This window comes from Mus pahari, chromosome 10 (genome assembly GCF_900095145.1).
Source record: "Mus pahari chromosome 10, PAHARI_EIJ_v1.1, whole genome shotgun sequence".
Classification (NCBI taxonomy): Eukaryota; Metazoa; Chordata; class Mammalia; order Rodentia; family Muridae; genus Mus; species Mus pahari.
In genome coordinates this window covers 39,286,816-39,298,609 of record NC_034599.1, presented here as the reverse complement: position 1 = coordinate 39,298,609, position 11,794 = coordinate 39,286,816, and the positions used below count along the sequence as shown (strand labels likewise).

Here is an 11,794-nt window from a genome sequence, read left to right as displayed (position 1 = left end):
TCCTCCTCCTCCTCCTCCTCCTCCTCTTCTTCTTCTTCTTCTTCTTCTTCTTCTTCTTCTTCTTCTTCTTCTTCTTCTTCTCTCTCTCTCTCTCTCTCTCTCTCTCTCTCTCTCTCTCTGAAGTCAAAGATCTATTTGTCTCTGTTGGGATTAAAGGCGTGGGGCACCACTGCCTGGCTCTCTTTATTTTCTTTTTGTTGTTTTGGGTTTTTGTTTGTTTGGGAGGAAGGGTTTTTCTACATAGCCTAGAACCTACTATATAGACTAGACCAGGCTGCTTTCAAACTTTGAGGGATCTTGCTTGCCTCTGTCTCCTGAGTGCTGAGATGAAAGGTGTGCACCACCAGCAGCAGCAGGCAACACCTTTGAAACATCTGATTCAGTATTAAAGTGCAAAGACTGGGAGAAGTTAAAACATGCTCTAATGGGCTTTTTAAAGGCATGTCGGCTAAACACAAGCATATTCAGCTGTGTGTTTTACCATAGGAATGTGCAGTCGCATAACAGTTCCAGTCAAGGTACTTCTGGTTAGAATACAGGCTTGATCGAGGCAGGTAGAAGAGACTCTGAAAACACTCTGTTCTGCTCACCCAAGTGCCAGTGATACTTTATAAAAGCAGAGCACTATAGAGAAGCGGGCAGTGAATGTCAAGTAGAATGTGCAAAGGCTTTCTCCACTCACTTTGCTCTAATTGTGCCAGCTCAGAATTGCTCTGAACCCGTAATGCCTGTGAGGTCTGCAACTGCATTTAAATGAGAATGTGTTAAAGAAGCTGATCACAGAAGGCCCTTGCCAGCCAGGAGGTATACAAAGCCAGCGAGACTGCTGAGGCCCGGGATGCCTACTAGCCGGAGAGTTAGCAGCAGCGCCGTTTATCTTTTCACTTGTATTTGCCGTGCACCAAATTTGAAAAATTTTCAGAAAGCTTAAGTCCAATGTATTAAATTATTAAGGAAATTGAATAAAAAGCTTTCACTGGTGGGTTTTCTTCCCCTTTTCTGTTAACTTTGCCTTTATTGCTTGTATATGCAAAACAGCCCTCCAGCCTAATGTCTAACAACAAGATGGATCTGGGTGGTTGCAATTTAAGTATTTAGATTTTATGTTCCTTAATTTGTATCATTGTTGTTTTTGATAGTATTTTCTCTGATTATTTATAGGAAATAATTAGGTCTTCAGCAGTCTCTGTTAAGGTGGAGCAGATAATAATGAGGACATTCTTTTTTTCCTGCTCTTAACTTCCACAAGCACGACTGAAGAGCATCCTAGGAAAGACAGCCTTCCCTTGCTGTTTGTGTTGACAATAGCTTTAGTTCTCTTGTCATTAACTTCGGCCTAGATAAGGCTAAGTAACTATTTAATTGTTAGTCACTGCATTAGGAGTCTGTAGATTTATCTCCCAACAGGCCCCATTTCATATACAGTTTCAGTCCTTTTTACTCAGGAACACAGTGACAGGTTAGAAAGACATGACCCAGAGAGATAAATAAGGTGAAGGCAGTATAGAGGAAGATCTGGTACCTGGCAGGGAAGCTGGATTGCCCAGATGGGAGTCCTCTACCATGTACCTACAGTCTGTGAAGGAGGAACTCTCCCCTCTGATGTGTGTGGTGGTGGTGGGGGAGCATTGGGGACACACACCCTGGGTCCTAGTTAGCTAACTGCCAAGCAACAGAGACCGTTTAATCAGATTCAGGACTTAGGGTGAGATAGATGGTGGTGGGCTATACAAGGGTAATAATGGACTGACATGAAGACAGCACAAAAGAATGAGGATGTTTTCCTCTGCTGTAGTCTGTTATTGCAGCAAATTATATTAGTATGTTTATAAAGCTCAAGTGTCCATGTGGGGCTGGGTTATAGGTTAGTGGAGAGTGCTTGCCTAGCACACATTAAGCCTTAGGTTTCATCTGTCGTTAAAAACAAAAACACATCAGAAGTTCAAGATCATCTTTGGCTACATAGTGAGTTCCAGGCCATCTTGATGTAGAGATAAATTTAAAACAAACAAACACATAAACCTAAACAACTGTATTCTTGCATAAAACCTAATTTATAATTACATATTTTGTGATACTGATGTATATATTTGTGTGTGTATATGTATGTGTGTGTGTGTGTGTGTGTGTGTGTGCACATTCTAAAGAGATAGAATGTTTGCCACATAAGCAGTGAAGACCCAATTTTGATCTAGCGCCTGCATAAACAACCAGGTATGGCAGCTCATGTTTGTCATCAGGACAAGGGATACCAGTTTAGCTGAATTGGCCAGCGTAAGGTCCCAATGAAAGACCCTGTCTCAAATACAAGGTGAACAGCTCCTGGATTGAACAACACCTGTGATTGACCTTTGGCCTCCACACAAACACATTCTCACACAAAAATTGTGTTTTTACTATTTAACTAGATTAGTGATTAATGGTCACTTTAGCTTTACTGGGTTTAGGCAGTGCTACCAAGCTACCTCCACTGTGCCTATGAGCACTCAGAAATTTTTAAAAAGTTGTATTGATAGATGAAAATAACATTTTAAAAAATGTACTTTATGTATATGATTAGTTTTCTTGCATGTATATAAGCATACCATGTACATACAGTGCCCACAGAGCCCCTGAAAATAACTTTTGTTTTGGTTTTTCAGGATAGGGTTTCTGAGTGTAACCACCCCTGGCTGTCCTGGACTCATTTTGTAAACTAGGCTGACCTCGAATTCATCAAGATCTTTCTGCCTCTGTCTTCCTAGTGCTGGGATTAAAAGCATGTGCTGCTATGCCTGGCTCTGAAGAAAACATATTCATCCATCCATCTTCCTTCCTTCCTTCCTTCCTTCCTTCCTTCCTTCCTTCCTTCCTTCCTTCCTTCCTTCCTTTTTTTCTTTCCTTTTCCTTCAGTTTTTCAAGACAGGGTTTCTCTGTGTAGCCCTGGCTGTCCTGGAACTCATTCTGTAGACCAGGCTGGCCTCGAACTCAGAAATCCACCTGCCTCTGCCTCCCAAGTGCTGGGATTAAAGGGTGCGCCACCACACTATGATTATGCAAGTAGTAAAATGAATTACTTTGTATTTATGAACAAACTTAAGAATGGACTTGTGGGTGCTGGGAAGACGGCTCAGTGATTAGGAGTACTAGTTGCTCTTCTAGAGCCTGGGTTCGTTCCCAGTACCATACTGCGGCTCACAGTCACCTGACCTGGAACTCTAGTTCCAGAAGAGCTGACAGACTTCTCTGGCCTCCTCAGGACCTATGCATTCACATGGTACTCAGAGATAAATAGGCAAAACACCCATATAAAATAAAAATTTAAATAAGCTTTTGCAAGGAATATTCAGTACAAATTCCTTTGGAAAACTGTCACTAGCCAGGTGGTAGCCGTGCATGCTTTTAATTCCAGCACTCCAGAGGCAGAGGCAGACAGATCTCTGAGTTCAAGGCCAGCTTGATCTACAGAGTAAATTTCAGGACAGCCAGAGCTACACAGAGAAACTCTTGTCTTTAAACAAACCAAACCTAAAAAAAAAAACAAAAAAACAAACCCTGTCACTGGTGATGTTTGTATTTGCACATGTGTGCATGCGCATGTGTGCGTGCGCATGTGTGCATGCGCATGTGCTCTCTCTCTCTCTCTCACGCGTGCGCGCGCGCGCGCACACACACACACACACACACACGCACGCACGCACGCACACGTAGAGGTGTGTGAATGATGGTAAGTGGGCTTAGTTACTGTGTTTAGGAGCATTAGCTGTTGCTAGCATTACCAATATACTCACACATTGCTTTCTTCTGCTGTTATCCCAGTCCGAGTTTACTTGTGAGTTATTGTCATGTTATCGTCTGAGGCCTTTCAGAGAGAGCACCTTTGGATGTAGCATCTTCTCTATATTCAAATACTGATGGCTATGGGCGTGTGGTTTCTTCCTTAATTGTGTTAGTGTAATGCAGTGGTAATGAGCGTTCGCTGTTGAAATTGACTCTTGCCCTGAACTTGTTCCTGCCTGGTTAGTGTGTGTGTTATGTTGTGTTTTGTTTGTTGTTACTGTTTTTAATCTATTAAATGGCAGTAAATATCTACTATAAGTTCTGGTACCTAATAAGCCCTTTAAAAGTATTAGCTTTTTTTTTTTTGCTTCCAGCCGTTCTAGGAGACCTGAGTTCTATCCCCAACACCCATGTCTGGCTGCTCACAACTACTTGTAACTCCAGCTCCCAGGGTTCCAGTGTCTAGTTCTGGTCCTTGTACCAAAATATACATGGCATATACTCTCACACACATACACTTAAATTAAAAATAAATATAAAAATAAATGAACTTTTATCTGGAGAGGTAGCTTATGAGTACTTGTGTAGCGTGCCAAGAGGTTGTGTCTGTGACGCCCAGCATGGGGGAAGGTGTAATTGTTATGCTGTCTTTCCAGTTGCAAAGTCTTCATTTAGGCTCATCTCTCCCCAGTCCTGCTTGAGAGTTCTACAGTGTCTTATTTTATGGCTCACTACCTTTCTTGGCCTGATTTCCTCTTTATATGTATATGGCTGTCATTTACAGCTTTGAAGCAGACCCTACTTCCCAGTGTCAACCATTAAGGACACCCTACTGCATTTGTGAAATCCCTTAATCTCTTAGCTTTCAGTTTTATCCTGCTGCCTGTGCTATGTCATCTGGTCTGACCTTATGCTGCATGGCACTGCCCAGCCTCTCCCCAGGCTGCTCAAATGAAGTATTTGCTTTACGTGGACTCCTTTGTCTGTAGAAATCTCATCCATTCTTTCAAGTCTAGAAAACTTTCTAAGTTACATAAAATTATAAAATATATGTGTGGTCCATTACTCTAAATTGATGAGATGGTCTTAATGATGAAAATTCTCTGGCTTTGATTTATTCCCCTAGATTTTTAGACTAATCTAAAAATTCCACGTTCTTTCCCAATCTTTGGGGACAGAAAAACTTGGTAGCAGTGTTTAAATAGAAATTGATGCTTAATGTGTTATATACTCAGGAGTTAAATAATTAATCATAACTGGCTAGGCTTTTTACATATTTGATTAGATTCTATTAGAACTGTCTCTTGTTCAGTATAATTTGTTTTGTCTCTGTATTTTTATTTTATTTTTAAGTGCATGCCATTAGTAGCCATAAGAGATGCTTATTTGTCCTTTGTGAAAGGAGGTTTTGGAGGTTTATAGAATTAGTCTTAAGGTGGAGGCGGTGATGGTGCACGACTTTAATCCCAGCACTTGGGAGGCAGAGGCAGGTTGGATCTCCAAGTTCAAGGCCAGCCTAAATTCCAGGACAGCAGGGCTACAGAGAAACCCTGTCTTGAAAAACAAAGAAACCAAAACAAGAAAAGAAAAGAAAAAGAAAAAGAAAAGTCTTTAGAAGCTGGTACAGAGAATCAGTAACTGATATTATAGGCTAATATGCTAATAGGCTTTCAGCTGCAAACAAATCCTGATCTCTAAGAGACACATAGTACATGATTCTTGAGCTATTTTGTGTTTTCTAGCTACACTGAAGAAAAAAAAAAAGAAAAAAAAAAAACAAAGGTACTAACCTCCAAAATGTGTGTCAATGGTGGCTTTGATTTTTGAGATAGGGTCTTCCTATGCAGCCCATGGTGCTGGCCTTAAATTCATGATCCCCTTCCTAGCTTCTTGAATACCGGGATTACAGATGTATACTATGTAATCTGGCCTATGCTTTAATTCAAATGTATAATATTGTTTTAAAATTTAAGTGAATTTGTTGCAAAAGAATTAGGAAAAAAAAACAGCTTCACAGTGAAGAGACATGGCTAAGATTACTATAATTTAGTGATCAGAGTGATACCAGCAAGATACTGTGATGTGTGTCAAGGGTACCCATTCCTGCTTTTTTAATGAATTCATAATCCTAGTTGTAAAAAGAAACTCTTGAGTCAGATTTGTTGAAGGCATTGTACAAACAACTGACTAGTGCTCTGGAGAACTGTCATGAAAAAGCAGTTAAAGGTCAAGAAATACCACAGCAGATAAAAAAAAAAAGAACAGTGGCTTATGGTGTCCAGGGTTGGGTGCTGGTTTCTTGGGTTAGTTGGTTCAGTGGGGATACTTGCCCAAAAGCCTGTGCTGTTGAGTGTTTTAACAGGCCATTTACAGATGGGTAAGACCTAATTTAGAGATAAGTAAGATGTAGATACAGAGAGAGTGCCACACACTTTCTGTTTCTGCCCTTGAAGTGTCATCTAAATGGTGGGAGACAGTTATCACACAGCAAGTATGCTAGAGCCATGAAAAGTCTGAACAAGATGGTACAGTTTGATCAGAAGATAAGAATAGATATTAAATATGGATGAGTGACTCTTCTCTCCCCTACCCAAGGAGGTAGGATCTGAGAACATTGAAGAACAGGCAAAGTTCCATAACTATAGTCATTGGAAGGAAAAATATGTGTCATAGTAGAGATCTCTAGCTCTTGAGTCACATAGATCAGCTCTGACACTTATTAACAAGCTCATGGAAGGACTAGGGCATGGCTCAGTAATAGAGCATTTTCATGTACAAGCCTCTAGGTTAGGTAGATCTCTAGCATGAAAAGGGAAAAAGTTGACTATGAAGAGATAAATGTACTATTGATGTACTTCCACCATGAAAGGCATGGGGCTTAGAAAGTAGAGAATATTTTGGCAGAACATTGAGTATTGTTCAGAAAGGTGAATTAGGATATGGTATTTTTTGTTAGTTCTTGGCCAGAGTTACATGTGACAGGAATAAAGGATCTGTATTTTAAGATTCATTTGGGAACTGAAGAGATGGCTCAGTGGTTAAGAACACTTGCTGCTCTTGGGTAGGAACTAAATTCAGTTCCATAATCCACATGTAGACTGCCAGCTATCTGTTACTTCAGTTCCAAGGGATCCTGCTCCTCCTCCTGGCTTACTCTGGCACTGCATGTACATGGCACACACATATGCATGTAGGCAAAACGTTCATATGCATAAAGTAAAGGTAACTAAATCTGCTGGAGCCTTAGCTCGGTTGTGGAGGACTTGCCTAGTGCATACATACACACAGTTGATTCAGTAGGAGTATAGAGTGTGCAGGGGTTGTTGGAGGCTTGTATAAGCTGCTGCCGCCTTCTTTCCTTGGTGAATTCGTTAGTGGTTCCTTACCTTACAGTGGGGGTGTCACATAAATTGGACCATGAATATGATATTATATATATTCTTTTTGTTTGTTTTGTTTTTCTTTCTTTTTTTTTAAAAAAGATTTATTTATTTATTTTATGTAAGTACACTGTAGCTGTCTTCAGACACTGCAGAAGAGGCCGTCAGATCTTGTTACGGATGGTTATGAGCCACCATGTGGTTGCTGGGATTTGAACTCCGGACCTTCGGAAGAGCAGTCGGGTGCTCTTACCCACTGAGCCATCTCACCAGCCCCTTGTTTTGTTTTTCAAGACAGGGTTTCTCAGTGTAGCCCTGGCTGTCCTAACTCTGTTGACCAGGCTGGCCTGGAACTCAAAGAGATCCATCTGCCTCTGCCTCTCAAGTGCTGAGATTAAAGGAGTGCACCACCATGCCTAACTGATATGATATATACTTAATGGGGGAAAAAAATCATTGATACATTTAGATATATTGATTGAAAATGCCTTTCATATTTTATATTCACATGTATTTCTCTGTGTGTATGGGTTTGGGTATGGTTTTGCTATACAGCTCATACTCGCTGCTTTTGACGTAGACATCTTCCTGTTTTAACAAGTGCTGGGGTATAACAGATATGTATGCCATGACTCCATGCTCTCACTTATAAAGGACAACTTCAGTAGATAAGAGTTAGTACTTCATTTGACTTCTTGTTGAGAGAAGTTTCATGGTATTTATTTTTAAGGTGGTTAGTGTGTGCTGAGCGGAGGATGCTGTTACTGAGTTATGAATATTCTCTCGGTATGTTCTTCTTGGACGACACTAGTGTTGCATGTAAAGATTTTGGAATTTGACAGCGGAAGAACTACAGTCACCACTTGTGACGGTACCTGTGCATGAAGGACTTACAGGCACCGGTCACTTCAATTTTAAAGTCCATTACCCTAATTGTTAAGGTAGCTTTATATCTAAACTTATGTTTACAATACTGGAGACTCCCATATTCTATTAAGGAAAGCTCCTAATTCTAAGAGCTTAAAATTTTTTTACACATATGCTTGCAACAACTGTTGTGGAGGGATTAGAGGACTTTTGGAGGTGTTTCTACTGTGTGACACAGAGCATTACGTTTGGTATCAAGTGCCTTCATCTTCTGAGTCATTTTTCTGGCCCCAATATCACAGGCTTTTTTTGTTTTCTTGTTTTGCTTTTTGCTTTTAAAGATAATTTTGTAATTATATTTACATACAGAAAACTTAGCAGTGTACATTTAACCTAGTTTAGTGATGAGTTTTTTAGCCTTTGTCCTTTCCAGCTTGGCAATGGGAGCCACAGACTTAGGACTCAGGATATTGCCTCCTTAGTAGCGGTGGATCTCATCATCTGTCGTTGTAATTAGACTTAATAGCTTTTACTATTGCCTTCCAAGTTAACCTTTATGAGGGCAGCAGTGGTGCACACCTTCCTATGGTCCAGTCACCCCAGCCTGGCCTTTCCCTTGATGATGCAGGAAGGGACCCCCATCTTTTAACACAGGACAGGCAGGAAAACCACCAGCTCAATGGACTGTGTTGTGGGTAGTCACTATCAGCTGAGCATTCTTCTTCTCCACCAAAGTGGTGACTATATTGATCCCTGCTCAGTCTCTTAGTTGGGGTGTCCCCCTTGCCAGCAGCTTCCTTCTCAGCACAGGCAATAGCCTTTGCAGCTTCTCCTACCTTGTCTCTGGCTTGTACTGTGAGCAAGCTTAAGCAGCTGGCAGGAGGTACTTTGAGCACCATGTGAGATCTCTTTTGGGGTGGATGTCCTGCAAGCTCCCTGAACACTGCTATAAGCTCCTTTAACACTCTTCACCCACGCCCCCAGTGGTCCCAAGAAAGCATCTCTTCTAAACAGCAGTTCCCGATTGTCTGGCATCATCTGCACCAGCAATCCTTGGTCGCTCAGGCAGTCCTTAGTTAGGTCCTTCTGCAGGAGATGCTTTTTGCCACCCCCCAGGGTTTACACAGACGTGGCTCCACTGTTCCTGCTACATGTCCACCCTTTTGTTTTTAGATTTTGACAGCCTAGTGGGGACTGGGGTGCCATTGCCTTGACATTGTTGACCCCACCACAGAGGATTCCCAATATTCTGGATTATATCTGTCTTGGGTTGTCCTGTCTTCCAGGATCTTACTTGTCATTGACCACCAGCCCTCAAAGAGATATCAGTCCCGAGGCATGTCAGGGACAGATTAGGAACAGCCTACATGGTGGCCTCATGGATCTTTGCCATCCATGCTTTGATCACTTTCTTGGGAGGAGGGGGGGGCGCAACCAGGATTTTCGAGAGCCATCATCAGCACCTTATTTATGGAACACTGCTTGCAGATATGCTGTATGAGACACTTAAAATAATTATTAGTATGACTATGCCTCCCATCATAAGTAGCTATCCACGAGGGGTTAAACAACCTCTTAATATTGTCCCACACTTTTCCCAAGAATCCGGCATCTGGGAAGAGCACAGATACCCTGGCCGCATTGAGGACACATCATGCCTAACATGATGCTATAGGTTATAGATTACCATGAAAGTCCCCTATGGTCATATTGTGTAACCATAATACAAGGGCCGACAGAGGAGACATCAATGGTAAAGCAGAGAATTTCCTCCGTGGGCCAGGTGCCTTCTATTCATCGTGTAGTAGTGACTAAGTCCCTGAGGGGCAAACCCAAATTCACACTGGAAGAGAAAAGGCCAGGGTAGGCCAGGGAGTTAACTGTTACAGGCAAGAGTGGAGGGCAAGGGCACCAAAGCCCAGAGCTCATCGGCCCTCCCAGGCTGAAGAAAAATTAATAAAAACAGTATGTACATTACATCTCTCAGTCCTGGACTACTTCTGGCTCCTTCATTGCCCCCTGGTCTATGGCCGGTAAATATATCAAAAGTAATGCTAGGGTTATATTCCAAATTAATCCCTAGCCTGATTCTCACCCAAGTCATGGTATATAGACCTACAATTAAGAAACACGGTGGGGTTGAGCACTGCCTTAAGGAGATTAGACCAATCATAATAGGTCTGGAGGTGCATGGCCCATTGCTTCAATACTTGTTCAAAATAAGGGGAATCTGGGCCAGAATCGTTGACAGCTTTTCTGATTAGTGCCAAGTCTGCCAGAGGAGTGGGAATCCAGGGCCTCGTCACCATCAGGGCTCAAAGGCCTTATGCCTGGACGGTGTGCCCAGGATGGGAAAGGTGTTCGGAAGCCGATCCCTGGTACCACCACTTGGGAGACCCGCCCCTATGTCAGGTACCAGGATGAATCCAGACCAGAAGTGAAAATGAGCAGAGAGAGAAATTATAGCCCCTGTACACTCACCTAAACAAAGACCAGGAAGAAAGAAAAGATGGCCCCTGCGTGCTCCCGACAGCACGCTCACCGAAAGACAAACAAAAAGATGGCCGCGGCATGCTAACCCTCGAACCAGAGACCAAAAGCAAGGTCACCGGGACAGACAGACAGACAGACAGACAGAAGACAAGACAGAAATGAGGTCCATGCACTCACCTTCGAGGGACCTACAACAGGGGGCCAACTCACCGAAAAAGCCGAAGAAGGGAGTGTGCATAACAGCAGCACTGCAAGAAGAGATGAGGCCGAACCACCAGCACAATCCTTGCAACAACAGGCAAAAATGAGGCCCAGAAAAGGAGGTGCAAGTAGCCACAAAACGAGGATGTTGAAGTAGTCTATCAACCATGCTGGGCGCCAGATGTTGCCTGTGCCCTGGACCCTTCCCTACCCTACCTACACTTGGGGTTTGAAGGTGAGGTAGCTATCAATCAACAACACAGACAGAAATGCTCTCTCCAGCGCCCCCAGTGGTGCCAAGAAAGCACCTCTTCTAAATAGCGGTTCCCAATTGGCTGACATTATCTGCAACTGCAATCCAGTTAGATTTTCCTGTAGGAGATACTTTTGCGGCTGCGCAGGCCCAGCGTTTATCTAGACACCACCATTACTACTAAATTTCTGAACCATTTTCAGATGCGTCTAATTTGAAGTGATTATGTTATGGCAGTTTTTAAGTGTCTTATATTTTTAGAAATCATAAAATTTTTTTAAGCATGCTACTTCTTAGGTTCTCGGGCTTAGGAAATCTCTAATGTGATGACAGTGCTTTAGTTTAACAGAATAGACTCATTTTTCTAGCCTCAGGTAAGATCTATCTAACTCATTATTTATATAAATAACATAAAACATTAGTTCATTTACATTGTTGACAAGCAAAAAGATAATGTATCTTTTTTAAGTGTGTGTGTGTGTGTGTGTGTGTGTGTACACGTATGTGCCTTTGCATAGGCTTGGAGGTCTATCCTTATCTTCCACTTGTTTGACACGGGGTCTCTTTTGTTTGCTACTGCTGGGCAGGAACCTCTGAGGACTCTCCTGTCTCCATCCCCTATTGCCTTAGGAGCAGAGGAGCACCAAGATTCTGAGATTACAAATAATCGACTAGGCTTGACTTTTTGTGGGTTCTGGGGTTTCAACCTCAGGTCCTACTCTTTTTTGTTGTTGTTGTGGTTTTGGTTTTGGTTTTTTTTTCAAGACAGGGTTTCTCTGTATAGCCCTGGCTGTTCTGGAACTCACTCTGTAGACCAGGCTGACCTCGAACTCAGAAATCC

At 42.3% G+C, this 11,794-nt stretch overlaps 1 protein-coding gene across 1 annotated transcript in view; it reads left to right on the top strand.

Annotated features, from left to right (window-relative positions):
- The window catches only part of Cbl (Cbl proto-oncogene), an 84,334-nt gene that overhangs the window by 40,292 nt on the left and 32,248 nt on the right, over positions 1-11,794 (top strand). The gene's annotated exons all lie outside the window — the stretch shown is intronic.